The sequence below is a fragment of the Lygodium microphyllum genome, chromosome 28, assembly GCF_053477565.2.
Source record: "Lygodium microphyllum isolate KBCC chromosome 28, Lygodium_microphyllum_v1.1.10, whole genome shotgun sequence".
In the NCBI taxonomy this organism is placed as follows: Eukaryota; Viridiplantae; Streptophyta; class Polypodiopsida; order Schizaeales; family Lygodiaceae; genus Lygodium; species Lygodium microphyllum.
Genome location: NC_141162.1, coordinates 94,714,780 through 94,730,927, shown reverse-complemented (window position 1 = coordinate 94,730,927; position 16,148 = coordinate 94,714,780).

The window sequence follows — 16,148 nt, the reverse complement described above, 5'->3', positions numbered from 1 at the left end:
AGACTCCTTCATTCTCTCCCACAATCTTGACATGGTATCAGAGCCTTGTTCGTGGTAAGGAGCTCAAGAAAGCAAGCCAAGCTAGCGGTGTTCTGGTAAGAGGAGCAGTGTTGCTTTCATTTTCTGTTTTGGGAGCAGATCTCTGCAAGTAGCACAGCCGGAAATTGCAAGAGTGCATTGTCTCAGGTTGAGACGCCCTTCGCGGTGAAGCAAGAGGGCAATATATGCTATAGGTAAGGGCTTTAGCCCTTGGCGACCCTGTTTTTTTGGCTTGAGGCCATTTCGGGGCCTGTTTTGGAGGCGGAAGTTTTCTGCACGCACTCAGGAAAAGGCCCAGTTTTATGCTGTGCGACCACTGTTCTACAAGTCGATGAAAAGTTACTGTAGAAATTGCATCGTATGCTTGTGTGCAGAGACATTGGGAGTTACAGAATCATCCTTGTTGCCTGTTGATGCAAAATCGTCACTAGGAAGTGACTGTGTGGTCAAATACCACTTTCGTCAGTTTTGCAGATTAGCCCTTGTGAGGCTGAAGCTGTGTTCTTTGCAGTGACAGAACTTTTTGCAGTGTTCTGTAATGGCGTCTGATTCTCTCTCATAGATTGTCACTGAAAAGCTTGACAAGAACAACTTCCAAGCATGGAAGTTTAGAATGACGAATTTCCTTATGGGAAAAGGATATTGGGAATTTGTTGCAGGAAATGAAGAAGAACTAGTTCTTCCTAATGTTCCCAATCAACAGCAAATGCAAGCATTTAAAGCATGGCATGAGAGAGCCAGGAAAGTTATGTACTGGCTGTCTATCAGTATTTCAGACTCTATGATTGTGCATATTCAGGATGCAAGTACGCCAAAGGAGGCATGGGATACTTTGTCAAAAATGTATAGCACAAATACTCAAGCCAAGAAAATGCATCTCAAGCAAGAGTTGCATAATGTGCAAAGAGAAAATATGGGCATCAATGACTACCACATGAAGGTGAAGAAGATTGCAGATGCACTTGCTTCCATTGGGTCACCAGTGGAAGATGATGATTTAGTTTCTGTGACCTTGAATGGTCTAGGAAAGGATTATGCACAGTTTCGAACATCCATTTCCGTCCGTGAAAGATTTCCTGATTTTGAGGAGTTGATTGCTCTTCTAATTTATGAGGAGCAGAGAAATGGTGGTGCATCTTCTTCAAGAGGAACTTCAAAAGAAGCTGTCTTCTACTCAAATGCTGGAAGAGGTAGAGGCAGAGGTAGAGGAGGCCGATCTGGAGGCCGTGGTAGAAATCAAAATATGCAGCAAACTCAAGAAAACCAATCCTATGGAGGAGGACGTAGTAACTCTAGAGGCAGGGGGAGCCAAAGAGGTTGTGGTGGATGGCAAAGAGGGCAAAATGCAAACAACAATGTTGAATGCTACTACTGTGGTAAAATGGGTCATATAGCTAAAGACTGCTATAAAAAGCAGAATGACATCATGAATGGAAAACTGCAACAAGAAAATTATGCATCTTCTAGTAGACAGGGTGATGACAGAAATGAGCATTTGTTTATGGTGCAGCACATGAACAATTCTGTGACAAGTGCAGAAGAAAGTAACGATGTATGGTATGTCGACTCAGGTGCATCAAACCACATGACAGGTCATGCAGAATGGATGGAGAATGCAAGGAAAATGGAAAAACCAGGATTTGTGGAGACTGGTGATGATACTGCACATCCTATTGTGCAGATTAGAAAAATTCCCTTGTCTATGCAGGATGGGAAAAAGAAATACATGTCCGATGTATTTCATGTCCCGAATATCACCAAGAATCTGGTTTCTGTTGGTCAAATGGTTGAGCAAGGCTTGCAGGTCAGATTTAATCCTCATGGATGCTTTGTTGAGAATATGAAAAATAAAGGTCGCTTGATAGAAAAAGGAAAGAAGAAGGGCAGAATGTTTACGTTGGATGTAGACATGTCTGAATTGAGTGCATCAATGTTTGCACATGGGACCGGTGTAGCATTTCCTAGACATGTTCAAGAGAGTAAGAAGCCATTGGAATTAATCCACTCTGATGTGTGGACTACTAAAGCTACATCTCTTGGAGGCTGTCATTATTTTGTCACTTTTATTGATGACTATAGCAGAAAAGTTTGGGTGTATTTTATGAAAAAGAAAAGTAAAATTTTTGGGCATTTCAAAACTCTTAAAGCTATGGTTGAAAAAGAAACAGGCCTACAAATAAAATGCCTAAGGTCAGATGGAGGGGGAGAGTACCTCTCAAATGAGTTTGCAAGGCTCTTGCAAGAGCATGGCATAAAGCAGCAATATTCATGCAGTCATACCCCACAGCAAAATGGAATTGCAGAAAGAAAAAACTGGCATATTGGAGAGGTATCTCGTGCCATGCTCAACGAAAAAGACTTGCCAGATTTTTACTGGGCTGAAGCAGTTGCTACAGCAGTCTATATAATGAATAGGACTCCCACTACAGCAATACATGGGATGACTCCAGAGGAGAGGTATACTGGTAGGAAACCAGATATCTCTCATTTGAAAATTTTTGGTTGCATTGCCTATGTATATGTGCCAAATGAGTTGAGATCCAAGTTGGATCCAAAAGCTGAGAAGTGCATCTTTATTGGTTACTCTCTGCAGCAAAAAGGGTATAGATGTTATAACCCTTCTACTCGTAAGTTTACAGTGAGTAGAGATGTTGTTTTTGATGAGATGAGTAGCTGGTATAAACCAGTAAATGTGATTGATGATGTAGATGCACAAAATGGTAATGCTGCACAGAATTCACAGCAGCAGTCACAAAATATTAGTGGACCTGGAGCGTCCTCTAGCAGTGGTTCACATTCTTCGCCATGGACAGGCAGATTGAGATTAGGAGAATGCAATGCAGATAGTGGTATGCAGGTATCACGAAAAGAAAAAGAGAAGGTAGATCAGCCCATGTTTGATGTGAATGCAAGTCACTCTTATGTGGATGGTGAATCCAGTGGCTCAGAATAGAGCATTGATGATGAGTTGGGTATTCCTTCTATTGTTACACCTGGAGTAAGGAAGACCAGGGATGTTTTGAGAGCACCTGGGAGTGAACCTACTTTGCGCAGGTCTATCAGAGTTAGGTATCCTATGGATAGGCTGAAATATAATGGATTTACAGCCATTCACTATGCATATATGGTCAAGGTGATACAAGAACCAGAACCCACTTCTTTTGAGCAAGCCATGGGAAAAGAAAAATGGGAGAAAGCCATGGATGAAGAAATGGATGCCTTGGAAGCAAATGCTACATGGGAATTGGTACCTTTGCCTAAAGGTAAGAATGCAATTGGCTGTAAGTGGGTTTATAAGGTGAAACACAATGCAGATGGTTCCGTGAACAGATACAAGGCAAGATTAGTAGTCAAGGGGTATGCACAAACATATGGCATTGACTATGAAGAAACATTCAGCCCAGTTGCAAGGATGGCAACCGTAAGAGCAGTCATTGCTATGGCTGCATCAAAGGGATGGTCTTTACATCAGATGGATGTAAAGAATGCCTTCTTGCATGGTGATTTGCAAGAAGAGGTCTATATGGAGCAGCCACCAGGTTATGTGCATGCTGTTCATCCTGAGTTTGTTTGCAGGTTGAAGAAAGCCTTGTATGGCTTGAAACAAGCACCTAGAGCATGGTCTGACAAGATAGGACAGTATCTTGTCACTATTGGCTTTCAGATTTCCAAGGTAGCTTTCTCACTTTATGTGAGAAAAACAGAGAAAGGTATTATGCTACTTGTCATTTATGTTGATGATTTGATTATGACAGGTGACAGTGATGAAGATATCCTTCATGTGAAAATGCTATTGAAGCAGAAGTTTGAGATGAAGGATTTGGGAGAGCTGCATTATTTCTTGGGCATTGAGGTGATTAGATCACCAAGTGGGATACAGCTCTTGTAGAGGTAGTATGGATTGGACATGCTGTCCAAATATGGGATGACAGGCTGTAAGCCTATTTCAGTTCCTTTGAAGCAGAATGTGAAGCTGAGCGCAGATGCAGGTGAGCTTTTGGAAGACCCTACTACGTACAGACGCATAGTAGGAAGTCTGATTTATATGACTATTACCAGGCCAGATTTGAGCTATGCTGTTGGATTGGTAAGTCAGTTTATGCAGGCTCCAAGGAAACCGCATTTGGATGCGGCTAGATGCATACTCAGGTATGTGAAGTCCACATTGCAGTATGGACTATTTTATGAGACTGGGGTTCAGATACAGTTGCATGGATACACTGATGCTGATTGGGTTGGTAGTATTTCTGATAGACGATCTACCAGTGGATATGTGTTTTATTTTGGGAGTGCTACAGTTACTTGGAGCAGCAAGAAACAACCTACAGTTGCCTTGTCGAGCACAGAGGCTGAGTACAAGGGTGCAGCAATGGCTGCATGTGAGGTAGCTTGGTTGCATAAGCTACTTTATGATATGCATCAGCCTACAAATGGGCTAGTTGTCATTTATTGTGACAACATGAGCAGTATACACTTGGCAAATAACCCAATCTATCATGCTAGAACAAAGCACATTGAGGTGCATTATCACTATGTGCGGGAGAGGGTTTTACTAGGTCTTATTGATCTAGTTTATGTCAGCACAGAGGATCGGGTAGCTGACATATTCACGAAGGCATTGGGCGCAGAGAAGCTGCGCAAGTTCAGAGACCTACTTGGTGTGTAGGAATTGGGATTGAGCTCGATGGGGAGTATTGAGATGTCGAGCTCCACTCGTGATATACCAGGGTGACCGTTGTGCATTTATGTCACCGACTTGTCAGTTTTGCAGATGCGGTTGGTACACCGCCCATGAATAATAGCTAGATGACAGCTATCCTTATCTACTCTAGTTTGTGGATCAGTTAGTATGCCACCTTAGTTATTTGAGTTTGGTTTGAGACCCATATATAGGGTTCTTCTATTTCTTTGTATGAGACTTCTTTTTGGCTTACACAACTAAGAAGAGGAAAATTGTTTTCAGCCTCCACCTCTATGTGTATTCCCCCATTGTGCAAGCAAGAAAGCTACAAGTGAGACTCCTTCCTTCTCTCCCACAATCTTGACAACAGCAAGGTATGCATCCCAGGCTATGGTGGCCAAGAGTATTCACCCTCTTAGTTGGTGGGAGGTTGAGACCTCAAACAAGTACTGTTTGTAAATTGGCAAAAAGATCCGACACATGTTATACCTCCACCTTTTATACTTACCCTAGACTAAGGCATTTATGCTAGGCATTTATGCCTTATTACAAAAATGATGTAATAGGTGTGGGCAATCTATATCCATAAATGATTTCAAAAGGTGCTTTTTGAGTAGATGTATGTGGTGTATTATTGTATGCAAATGGAAGTAGATGCAAATGTGTATCTCATGTTTATGGTTTTGAAATTGTGTGTGCACACAAAAGATCTAGAATTGTACTATTAGGAGATGAGAAATCTATCTTAGTACCCAAATTAGCAAACAAAGTAGTCCAAAAATTATTGCAAAATCTAGAATCACGATCAGAAATAATAACTTTTGGCAAAACCATAATTAGTGAAAACAGTCTTTAAAAAAATTGTGCAGCTTGAGACGCAGTTAATATTTTCTTGCATGGTAGAGAATATGCTTGCTTGCTAAATCAATCTACTATAGTCCAAATCATATCACGATTAGCTTGTGTATTAGGCAAACCAGTTATAAAATCCATTGAAATATGTTTCCATGGACAGTTAGGAATTGGTACAGGCATTAACAAACCATATTGCTTACCATGGTGTCGCTTGACTCTTTGGCAAATTAAACACTCAAAAACATTAGATTCCATTTGCGGCCACTAGTAAAAATCTTCAATCAATATTCTTAAAGTGGAAGTAATACCTCTATGTCCTTGATACGGAGGACAATGAATTTCGTGCAACACATATGATCTAAATTGAACAATGACACACAATCTTTTCTCATAAACATAAATCCATCAGAATAAGACAAAGAATCAATTGGAATCTAGTTACTAGCAACTAATTTGTTCCAATTAGCTTGAAAACTGGGGTCATGGTCATATGTATCCTCTATAGGAATAAGGGAATCAAAAGATAGAATGGAAATATTATGGATACTTGGTCTTCTACTCAATGCATCTGCAAAAACATTCTCTCTTCCTGTTAGATATTGGATAAGTGGATGAAAACTTTGAATGAAAGCAACCCATTTGATATGACGGTCAGAAATTTGTGGCTGGCTAAGGAGGTGTTTGATACTTTGTTGGTCAATTTTAATCATAAATTCGGATCCCATTAGATAGTGTTTCCATTGACATAAGGCTTGTACTACAACTAACTATTCTTTATCATAGGTGGAATACTTCAATTTAGAAGGTTTAAGTTTACAACTAGAATAGACTATGGGATGTGAATCTTGCATGAGAACAGCTCCTATTCCTGATCCGCTAGCATCAGTCACTACTAGAAAAAATGGGCGATTAAAATCACTTAATTGCAATAGAGGTGCATGTGTTAAAGTATGTTTCAACAAATCAAATGACTTTTGCTGGTTGTTAGACCAATGATACACAATACCTTTCTTTAACAATTTTGTCAAAGGCAATGCAAGCAATGAAAAATTTCTCACAAATTTTCTATAAAAGCTAGCAAGGCTTAAGAAAGAACATAACTCATGCACATTTTTAGGGATTGGCCAATTCAAAACTCCTTCTATCTTTTTAGGATCAACACGAATACCATCAGGAGAAACAATGTGACCTAAGTATTCAATATGGGTTTGGAAAAATTCACTCTTGTTAGGGTTAGCATATAATTGATTCTCTTTCAACAATTTGAAAACTAAAGATAAATGTTCATAATGCTCATTCTCATTCTTATTGAAAACCAATATACCATAAAAAAGGAAACAATCACACAATTCTGATATTTCAAAAATATATGGTTCATCATATGACTGAATGTAGATGGTGCATTGGTCAATCCAAAAGGCATAACAAGAAATTCATAATGATCAAACTGAGTTCTAAATGCAATCTTGAAAATGTCAGGTGTATCCAATCGTACTTGATGATATCCAAATTTGAGATCTATCTTGCTAAAAATAGTAGTCCCTTGTAGTTTATCCATGAGGTCGTCTACCCTAGGGATCAGATATCTATTCTTAACAATGATTTTATTTAGGGCACGATAGTCAATGCACATCCTATAAGTATTATTTTTCTTCTTAACTAACAAGACAGGTGTACCAAAAGGAGAACTATTGGGCTTAATGAGTCCTTGGTTCAATAATTCTTTAACTTGTGCTTGGATTTCTTTTTGCTCAATCTGATTGTGTCTATAAGGTGCTTTACATGGTGGTTGAGAACCTAGGATTAGATCTATTTTATGATCTCTAGGACGTGTAGGTGGTAAACCGGGTGGTAGATTAGCAACAAAACAATCTTTAAATTGTGAAAGAAATTGTGCATGCCTAGGATACATATGATTTTTCTTAGCTTCAATTTCATTCACCCATACTAAATATGATTTACCACATTTTCTCAATGCACATTTAGCTTGTGTGTGACTAAGCAGTGGAAAATTATCAAATGTCTGCAATCCATGTAATGTGATTTGGTTTTCGTTAAAATGAATTTTCATGGAATGTGTGGAATAATCTATGTCAGGGTTATATTTGTGATGCCAAGGCATTCCTAAAATAATATCACTAGCTTGCAAAAGCACAACCAAGAAATTTCTACGCTCAACATAATCACTAATTTTAATCTCTAAGTCATGAACTTCTTGTGTACCATTGTATCTAGTGCCTAAGAATGCACACTTTATGCAATAATGAGTTGGAACAGTAGGTAAATTCAATTATTTTACCAACTTTACATAAATAAAGTCATGTGTGCTTCCATCATTGTGCACAACAATCTTTTCTTGACCATGCATAAAATATTTTATTATTAATGATGAATCACTGATAACATTATCATCTTAAGTGAAGTCTAGAATATCTTCATGGTCCTCATTATCAGCTGCTCCCAAGTGATTTGCTTCTTGGATTGACAACTCACTACTAAGTGTCCAAGTTGATGACACTTGTAGCAAACCATAGGTTTTGCTTTGGAGACATTATTGGCAAGGGCTGGAAGTTTGGGTATATTGGGATTCGGTGAAGGGAGCTACAAGCTCAACCCCCGAGACTTACGGACCTCTTATTAGTCAAGCGTTTCAAGCTAAGCGGCCATGGCTACCTCTCACATAGCCGACGCGCCCTCCCTACCTATGGGGTGTAGTGAGCTTACCTTGATGCCCGAATGAGTACCCTTCTCTCCCGTGCACGGCGGTAGCTCCACAATCCTTGAGGCAAGCTCAAGCAACCTCAATCCCTCTTCAACAAGCTTCATCCTCCATAGTTGCACGAGATAAGAGAAGAGTAGAGAAGAGAAGAAGATGAAGAGAGGAGATGGGGAGCTTCTTCTCCTCGATCCCTCACTCTCACACACTCACTCCCTCACTCCCTCACACTCACTCACTCCCTCTCTCAAGCACAAGCAAGAAGGCAAGAAGAAGAGAAGAAGAAGAAGAAGAAGAAGAAGCATTTTGTCACACACAAGAATGAGCTTCTCATTCACTTTTCAACTATATATACATGCCCTACTTCCCATGGGTGATCATCCTCAATTTTTACATGCCCGGCTAGGCCCTTTTTCTCTATTATTTCACTTCCTAGCTAGTCCTACCGCCCTTCTAAGTTTACAATTTGCACAGGAGGGAGTCTGACGCTCTTTTACAAGGATTTGAGAGTGCATTTGCATTTAAAGATGCACTTTCTTGCTTTCAACTTCTCCAGACTTTGGCAGCTGCGCCTTGGACTTTTAGCAGTTGTTTCCATACTTTTGGATTTTTTCCAGACTTTTTATTCTTCTGGGCGCCTTCTCCATGCCTGCCCTATGCCTTTTCCTACTTCTCATATTTTTCTATTTTCCCACTTTTTCCTATTTGCTGGTGTTGCAGTAAACATTACCCCACTCCTAGCCGAGTGCCAGTCCCATGGCATTGATGAGTGGCAATTTGGAAGGTGGTAGTATTGGTGTCCGGGTGGCCTTTTGAGTTTGTATACATACCCTTGTCGAGGATGGTGTTGGAGGGATTCATCCTTGAAGTTGAAAATGGTGTTGAATTGGGTCCCTTTAGAAAGATGTCTTGACAAAGACTTGCTTTGTCTGGACAAAGATCTTCCCTTGAAATTGAAAACGGTGGTGGGGCAGATCCATTGGTTGATGTGCTTTCACCTTGATACAACCTGAACTTAACCTGCAAGGCAAAGTTGTGCACTGCCTAAGGGGTGTGTCTGCCTCTCCGTGGCGTGTGCAATGCATGTGGCGGTGGAACTAGGAGCTGGATCAAACCTTGGGCAAGCCCACGGTGTTGTCCCACACTAGAGGACCCAATTCATGCATCATCATGGGTGCGGTGTAGAGCTTAGGGTGACAAGTCTGGTAGTCCTGTCCTTGATGTGCCCTAAGCGTGAGGTAGGGAAGGGGCTAGGTGGGAACCCTAGATGCAGTGAATGTGGCACTCAAGATGTTTCCTGGGGAGCTCAAACCTTTGCTTTTCTCTTTCTTACACCTTTTTTTCCTCTAGTGCCCTCTTTCTTTTCATTTCTAGTATTGGTCTTTTTTTTTTTGGGATGACTTATTGATCATGGCTGCGATTGGAATACAAAAAGAGTTCTTATGCTGTATTCCTATCATCCTCGGATGGTCCACGAGGTGGCCTCAGGCACTTAGTCAAAAATGCGCAGCTTTGCAGATATTCTTTGATGCTAGCTCTTACCTTCAGAGGTGTTGATGACAAAAAGGGATGGTTACACCTCATGAAGCGGGTATCACTCATGTCCTCTAGGATTTCCATGTAGAAGGAGGGGAGTAAGGTCGCCCTCATCATGAGCCTAGCCATGGCGCAACTATCGATGCCTAAGGTGATATAAAAAAAGAGCGAGGGAAGGTGAGCTTCCTTAGGTGCAGGCTTTTGCTTAAGCAAGAACTTAATGAGCCTAAGGTAATTATAGGTTACTATAAATGCCGTGTCTAGACATAATGAGTAATCCTCGAGGAAGCAGTTGATGGATGGAAGGATATCCTCCAATTTAAAACCCAAACATCCCTTGGGAGTCCTTGCATTGACATTGTAGATTATTAGGAAGTCAAGGGGCCCATGCAGGTTCCTATCATGGTCGACTTCATGTCTGCGAGGGTAAGGCATGTAGATGGGGTCGTTCTGCTCTCAGGCAATGAGATGCAGAAAGCAATCCAAGCATCAAAGTTGGTATCCCAAATCCTATTCCTCCACTTTGACTGTGCCTCGTAGCCTTGGACGCAGTCTTAGGAACCCGGTTCACCTTGTCCTACCAACAATCTGCTAGCTCATGCCTCCATCTGGTAACTACAATGTTCCTCTCCTCTATCCATATGTTGGCGAGGTCATTAGCCATTCTGTTGATTCTTGCCATCGTCTCTAGGGGTAGAACACGATCCAAAGCTTGTGGATAAGAAAAGGACAGCTCAAACGGTTGTGCCTGGAACTCTCGCTATTGCCATATAGTCAACTCCTAAGACCAGTTGACGAGATGGGGATCCTCACGTATTGTCATGGGCTCTTCAGGGAGTTGCTATGGTCGTACTCTCACTCTCCTCTAGGCTTGCTCTGCGAGCTCTTGCCTTCTTCTTTGGGATACTACCAAGTGTTCAAGAATTTGTGCCCCTTCTGGCTCTTCCGGTGGCAATTCAAGCAGGGGCATACTGGGCTCTCAGTGCTATTATTCCTCAAATTCTTACTCAAAGTCCGGCCCCTCTTTCGTGGCTTGTTGGCTGGTCTTCATGTGGTGGCTGTTGCACTTGTCCTTCAAACCCTAGTTCCTTGAGCTCATCAATGGAAAGGCTAGCTTGCCGTAGGTAACTGTATTGTTGTGCTACAATAATATCTATGTTGGTTGGAAGGGTTTATTCTTGAAGGCCGTATCTCAAGGCACAAGATGTCAATTCTAACTTCCTCTTCATCCTTTCCATTAAGTCCTCACCTTCAACTTGGGTGACATTCAATACCACCGTGCTCAAGAAGGTTTGTCTCTAAGTGTTTAAGCACACTTCGGCAGCCTCTACTCTTGATTCCGCAAACATTCTTTTCCATTCACTCCCCGCCAAGTGTTTTGTTAGTCCAGGCACTCTTTCAAAATTGTGCTACTCCCATTGCCGTGCCTTTTCTTCCATCTTTTTCCTTCCCTCATCCATTTCTTGAGATAGCATCACTACCACTTGTTGTTGCTCATTCACTAAGTTTAACATCTGTGTCTTCTCCTTATTGCGGCAGTTCAGTGGCTCTTCTGCTATTTTCCTTCCTTGTTTCGCAATGGTAAACTACAGTTTTGCCTCTGGAATCTCTTTGATAGTTCTTCCCGGATCTACTCACGGCTTTCTAACTTTGCAAAGTGCAGTCTTCTTTCTCTTATTGCCATAGCCATGAGAGCTTCCACATCACTTTTTATGTTTTCCAAGTCATCTTTCAGCTCTTGTGTGCTTCTTCCTATGGCATCCTACCTTTCTTACTCTAGGACTTGGATCTCTCTTTCTAGTCTTCCTTGCTTCTCTATTTCATACCACATCCAGAATGCTAGTGTAACGTGCCCACCCCTCAAATTGTGTGACACGTCTTAGTAGACAATCTAGAAGATGCCTCCCGGCACTCCCAAGGAATGACATGGGGTTTTCCAACTAGGGTCTCTCGATTCTGCCTCGCAACGGAACTTATCCAGCCGTTCCCACTAGGATCGACCTGAAGTCTGGGTTCCTATCAGTCGAGTCTTCCTAATAGCCTTCTAGCGTCGGTCAATAGCCACTCCACTTTGCGTAGATACAACTGGACCCAAGCAGACTCATACCGCACTTGGTTCAAAGAGAATGGGAAATGAGAGGGATGCATCGCTCGACCTCTCTGCCTGTAGGGCATAGTCCCATTCTGGTCCCCTAAAATGGTATGAATTAGGGACTCTAACCCTATTGATGCTAGGTCTTCATAGTCTCATTATCTCATGTTTTGAGAAAAGTTCCCAGTTAACTGGGACCACCCTTCCGTAGGACGGACCTAAGTCACATCCACCACACTTTACTTAGTTTGCTTTAGTTATCTAATTATCTACCACATTATGTTTTGACATGCAAAAGTAGCTTCCTTAATTAATCAACTTAGTCACTGGTTCCTTCACGTAACTTAGGTACTGACACAAAAACAATGTCAAGAAAGTTCATTTTTCTCAAATATCTATTTTTTATTTATCATAATCTCGGAGTACATGCAATATCATGCCTGAAGGCTATCCCAGCAACCTACATGATTGCTACTCCAAGCTCTGCCCGTTGACTAGTACATAGGCCTCGAGATCCCATCTCGAGTTACGCCTACCTGTTGTGCGAGATCCGAAGGCATGGAATTTACGACCAGAGCTTCCCCTGGCACCCAAGTGTCCTCCCGCTCCAAGAAACGCCCATGGAGAGACCTCTCGTGGAGAGGGTTAGGTCCATATACCCAGTGCGGCTAACAACCCCCTTGGATAGGGCCAGGCAGACAATCAGAGGTAACTGTTCTTGCCTCTCCCTCGTGGATTTTAACCTGAAGCATTAAATGTTTTTCCTTGGATTAATTCCTTGAGCAAAGGAGATCAAATAATGTACCTAAATGTATAAGCACAAACATTTCAGAGGCCATTTGTACGACCAACTGCTAAGGTGTGATTACTTTCTTCCTGAATGTTCCCAGCGCCCGATCCTGGATCGTTCACGACTTGGCAAGATCCCCATAGTATTAAACAAGATCATGCAAGCAAATGTTCTTGGTAAGTTGACTTATTTGACTTTCTCTTTCCCTTGGGTTTTACCTTATGGTATCTTAACCCTAACTCAAGCATTAGCTGGTCAATCAAGGCAACGAACATGCCTTATTCACAACCCAACCAAGGGTCTTTTAATCTTCCAGCTCTAACCAAGTTTAGTTAACACACTTGGCAACACAGGACTCTTCATCTAGGCCTTCAAGATACAGTCTAGGTGCATGCGTTCCTTCCATTTCTCTGAGTGCGGTACTATGCATAATTTTCCAATCAACCTTACCCATCATGCACATGGTGCGTTTGGTATATTTGTACATCCTAATCGACCTTTAACTCTCTCTTCATACCTAGCAACGAATACTTATTCCTAATGCACCGGATCACATGTGCCTTGCGTATATGAAAGTCTAGGTTTCTATCCATTCGGTGCAAATGCATCTTGCGAACGGAAACTAACATTTCATGTGTTTCTTTTAATTATGATTGCGAAGCATGAATTCCAAATGACTATTCATGCACTGAACTGGTTTAAAAGCTATTGTTTTATGTGAAATAATGCAAAAAACTTATCATTTTATGTGTGTAAAAACTATCATTCCACGCATATAAACTTATGCAACTCCATACTCTACCATTTCATGCATGCAACTTAGCACTTAGAGTAAACAAAAAGTCCTAAGGCTTGTTCTTGTTACATGCATAATCGTGCCCCTTTATTTTTTCTTCCAGAAATAATACAGAATATGCTTAATCAACATTGATTATAAACCCTAGGATATTAAAAAAGAACCTGGGTTTGATTTGTGATTGTAGGGGCATTGGTTGTGTTGGTCGCTCCGCTCACCTCTCCCGCATTACCGGTACCAATGGTAGATTTGGCACCTATGCTTCCCGCGATTTTCTTCTTGGGAGCCATTTCTACTTGGAGTTTGGATAGTCCGGGCCTTAATGGCCTTCAAGATGACCGGCTTGGGAGGGAAAGCTCATGGGAAGGGGTCCTTTGCCGATGAGGGGTTGGCTTGAGAGTGGCTCCTCGAACCGTATTCACTTTCCAACCCTCTTCCTCTCTCTTTCTCCTTCTCTCTCTCTCCCTCCTCTTCTTTTCCCTTCTCTCCTTCTCCTTCTCTTCTTCTCTCCCTCTTCTTCCTCTCCTTCTTCTTTTCCTCCTCTTCCCCTTCCCTCTCTCTCCTTCTCTTCTTCTCTCCCTCTCCTCTTCCTCTTCTACTTCTTTTTTTATCTTCTTCTCCTTCTCCTCTTCTTCTTCTCCCTCTCTCTTCTCTCTCTCCTCTTCTTCTCTCCCTCTCCTCTTCCTCTTCTACTTTTTCTCTTCTTCTCTCCCTCTCCTCTTCCTCTTCTACCTCTTCTTCTTCTTATTCTCCTTCTCTCTTCTCACCTTCTCCTTCTCTCTTCTCTCTCTCCTTCTCTTCTTCTCTCCCTTTCCTCTCCCTCTCCTCTCTCTCCTTCTCTTCTTCTCTCCTTCTCCTCTTTTTTGCTCACGGGGGCACGCAGCTGATTGGCAATCGAGGAGGGGGGTGGCTTTAGTCAAAAGCCCCATGGGGGCACTGTTGCTGCCGAACAGAGGGGGGAAGGAGTTAATGTCGGAAGCCCCAGGGGATGCTGCTGTCGCATGGGGGGGGGGGGGGGGGAAGGTGACGACATGAGGTGAGGGCCGTCTGACGTTCAGGGGGGCGCTCTCTTCTACGCAAGGAGGGGGAGAAAGGCCTGCCTATGGAATGACAGGGGGGCACTCTGTGTCTAGACGAGGGAGGGGGAGGAAGCTCCCTTTATAGGAGGGGGAGGAGGGTGGCATGGCCATCACCCCTCCCACCTGGGGGCTGCATGCCCCCTTAACTTCCACTTCACTCCCTCTCTCTCTCTCCTTAACGTGCTCTCAGCGGGGAGAGAGGGAGGGATAAAAAATCTGAGCTAATGTTAATAATTAAAAATAAATAAATAAGGGGGGAGTTCCTTTGGGGGGGGGGAGAAGGCACGGGCATGTTACATCCTCTCCCCCTTAGAGGAATCGAGATGTCCTCATCTCGAGAGGATCTGGGGATATTGTTCGTTGAGAGTATCTTTATCCATCCAGGTGGCATCCTCTTCAGGATAATCCTTCCACTAGATGAGGTGTTCTCTCAAGGTCCTTGACCTCAAATGCCTCTCCCTGACATCTAGGACTCTATCAGGCCGTAGCTCAAGGACTCCTTGGCTAGACATTACAATCTTCTAGTCAAATCAAGTACATAATTCGAATTAGGTAGATACTTTTTCGATAGGCTGACATGGAATACATTATGAATCTTAAGGGTTGCAGGTAGCTGTAGTCTGTAAGCATTAGGCCCTAGGTAGTTAGTGATCTTATAAGGTTCACAATACCTCAGACTTAGCTTCTTGTACTCTCCCAAGGACAGTGAACTCCTTTTAGGGTGTACGCGGATGAAGACCATATCATCTTCAATGAAGGATCTGTCTTGCCGTTTCAAGTCAGCATAAGCCTTCTGTCTATCCTTAGCAGCTTGGATGTCTTGTCTTATTGACTTGATTTGATCATCCATGTCTTCTAGCATCTACCTTGAAGCTTCTACCCTCAAATTTGGATCCGAGAATCTCAAAGGGGTACGACAATCATGCCCATACAATGCTTGAAAAGGGGTCATCTGAATACTCTGTTGGTAAGAAGCATTGTAGGAAATTATTGAATCCACTTTTTGGGTTCGTGATAGCAATATGCTCTAAGCATATCCTCAATGACTTGATTGAATCATTATGTTTGACCATCGGTTTGGGGATGGTAAGCTGTACTGAAACAGAGTTGAGTTCCAATAGCCTCAAAAATACCCCTCTAGAAGTGTGATGTGAAGAGAGAGTCATGATCACTAATGATTCTTCTGGGTAACCCATGCAGTTTGAATATTTCCTTGATGAATTATCTTGTGATGTCTAAAGCTTTATAGTTTGTCTTGACAGGGATGAGATGTGTGACCTTGGTGAGCATATCTACGACAACCATAAGAGAGTTGTATCCTCCTTGAACTTGGGTTAGTCCAACAATGAAGTCCATACTAATGAACTCCCATTTCATTTGTGGAATGTCAAGTGCTTGCAATTTCCCAGGCATTTTGACATGTTCTGCCTTAATGTGTTGATAAGACAAACATTCCATGACATATTTGAGAACGTCACCCTTGATCCTTTCCCAATAATAGCTCTCTCTGATCGCATTAAGGGTCTTGGCATAGCCAGGATATCCTAAGAAAGGGGAGTCATGG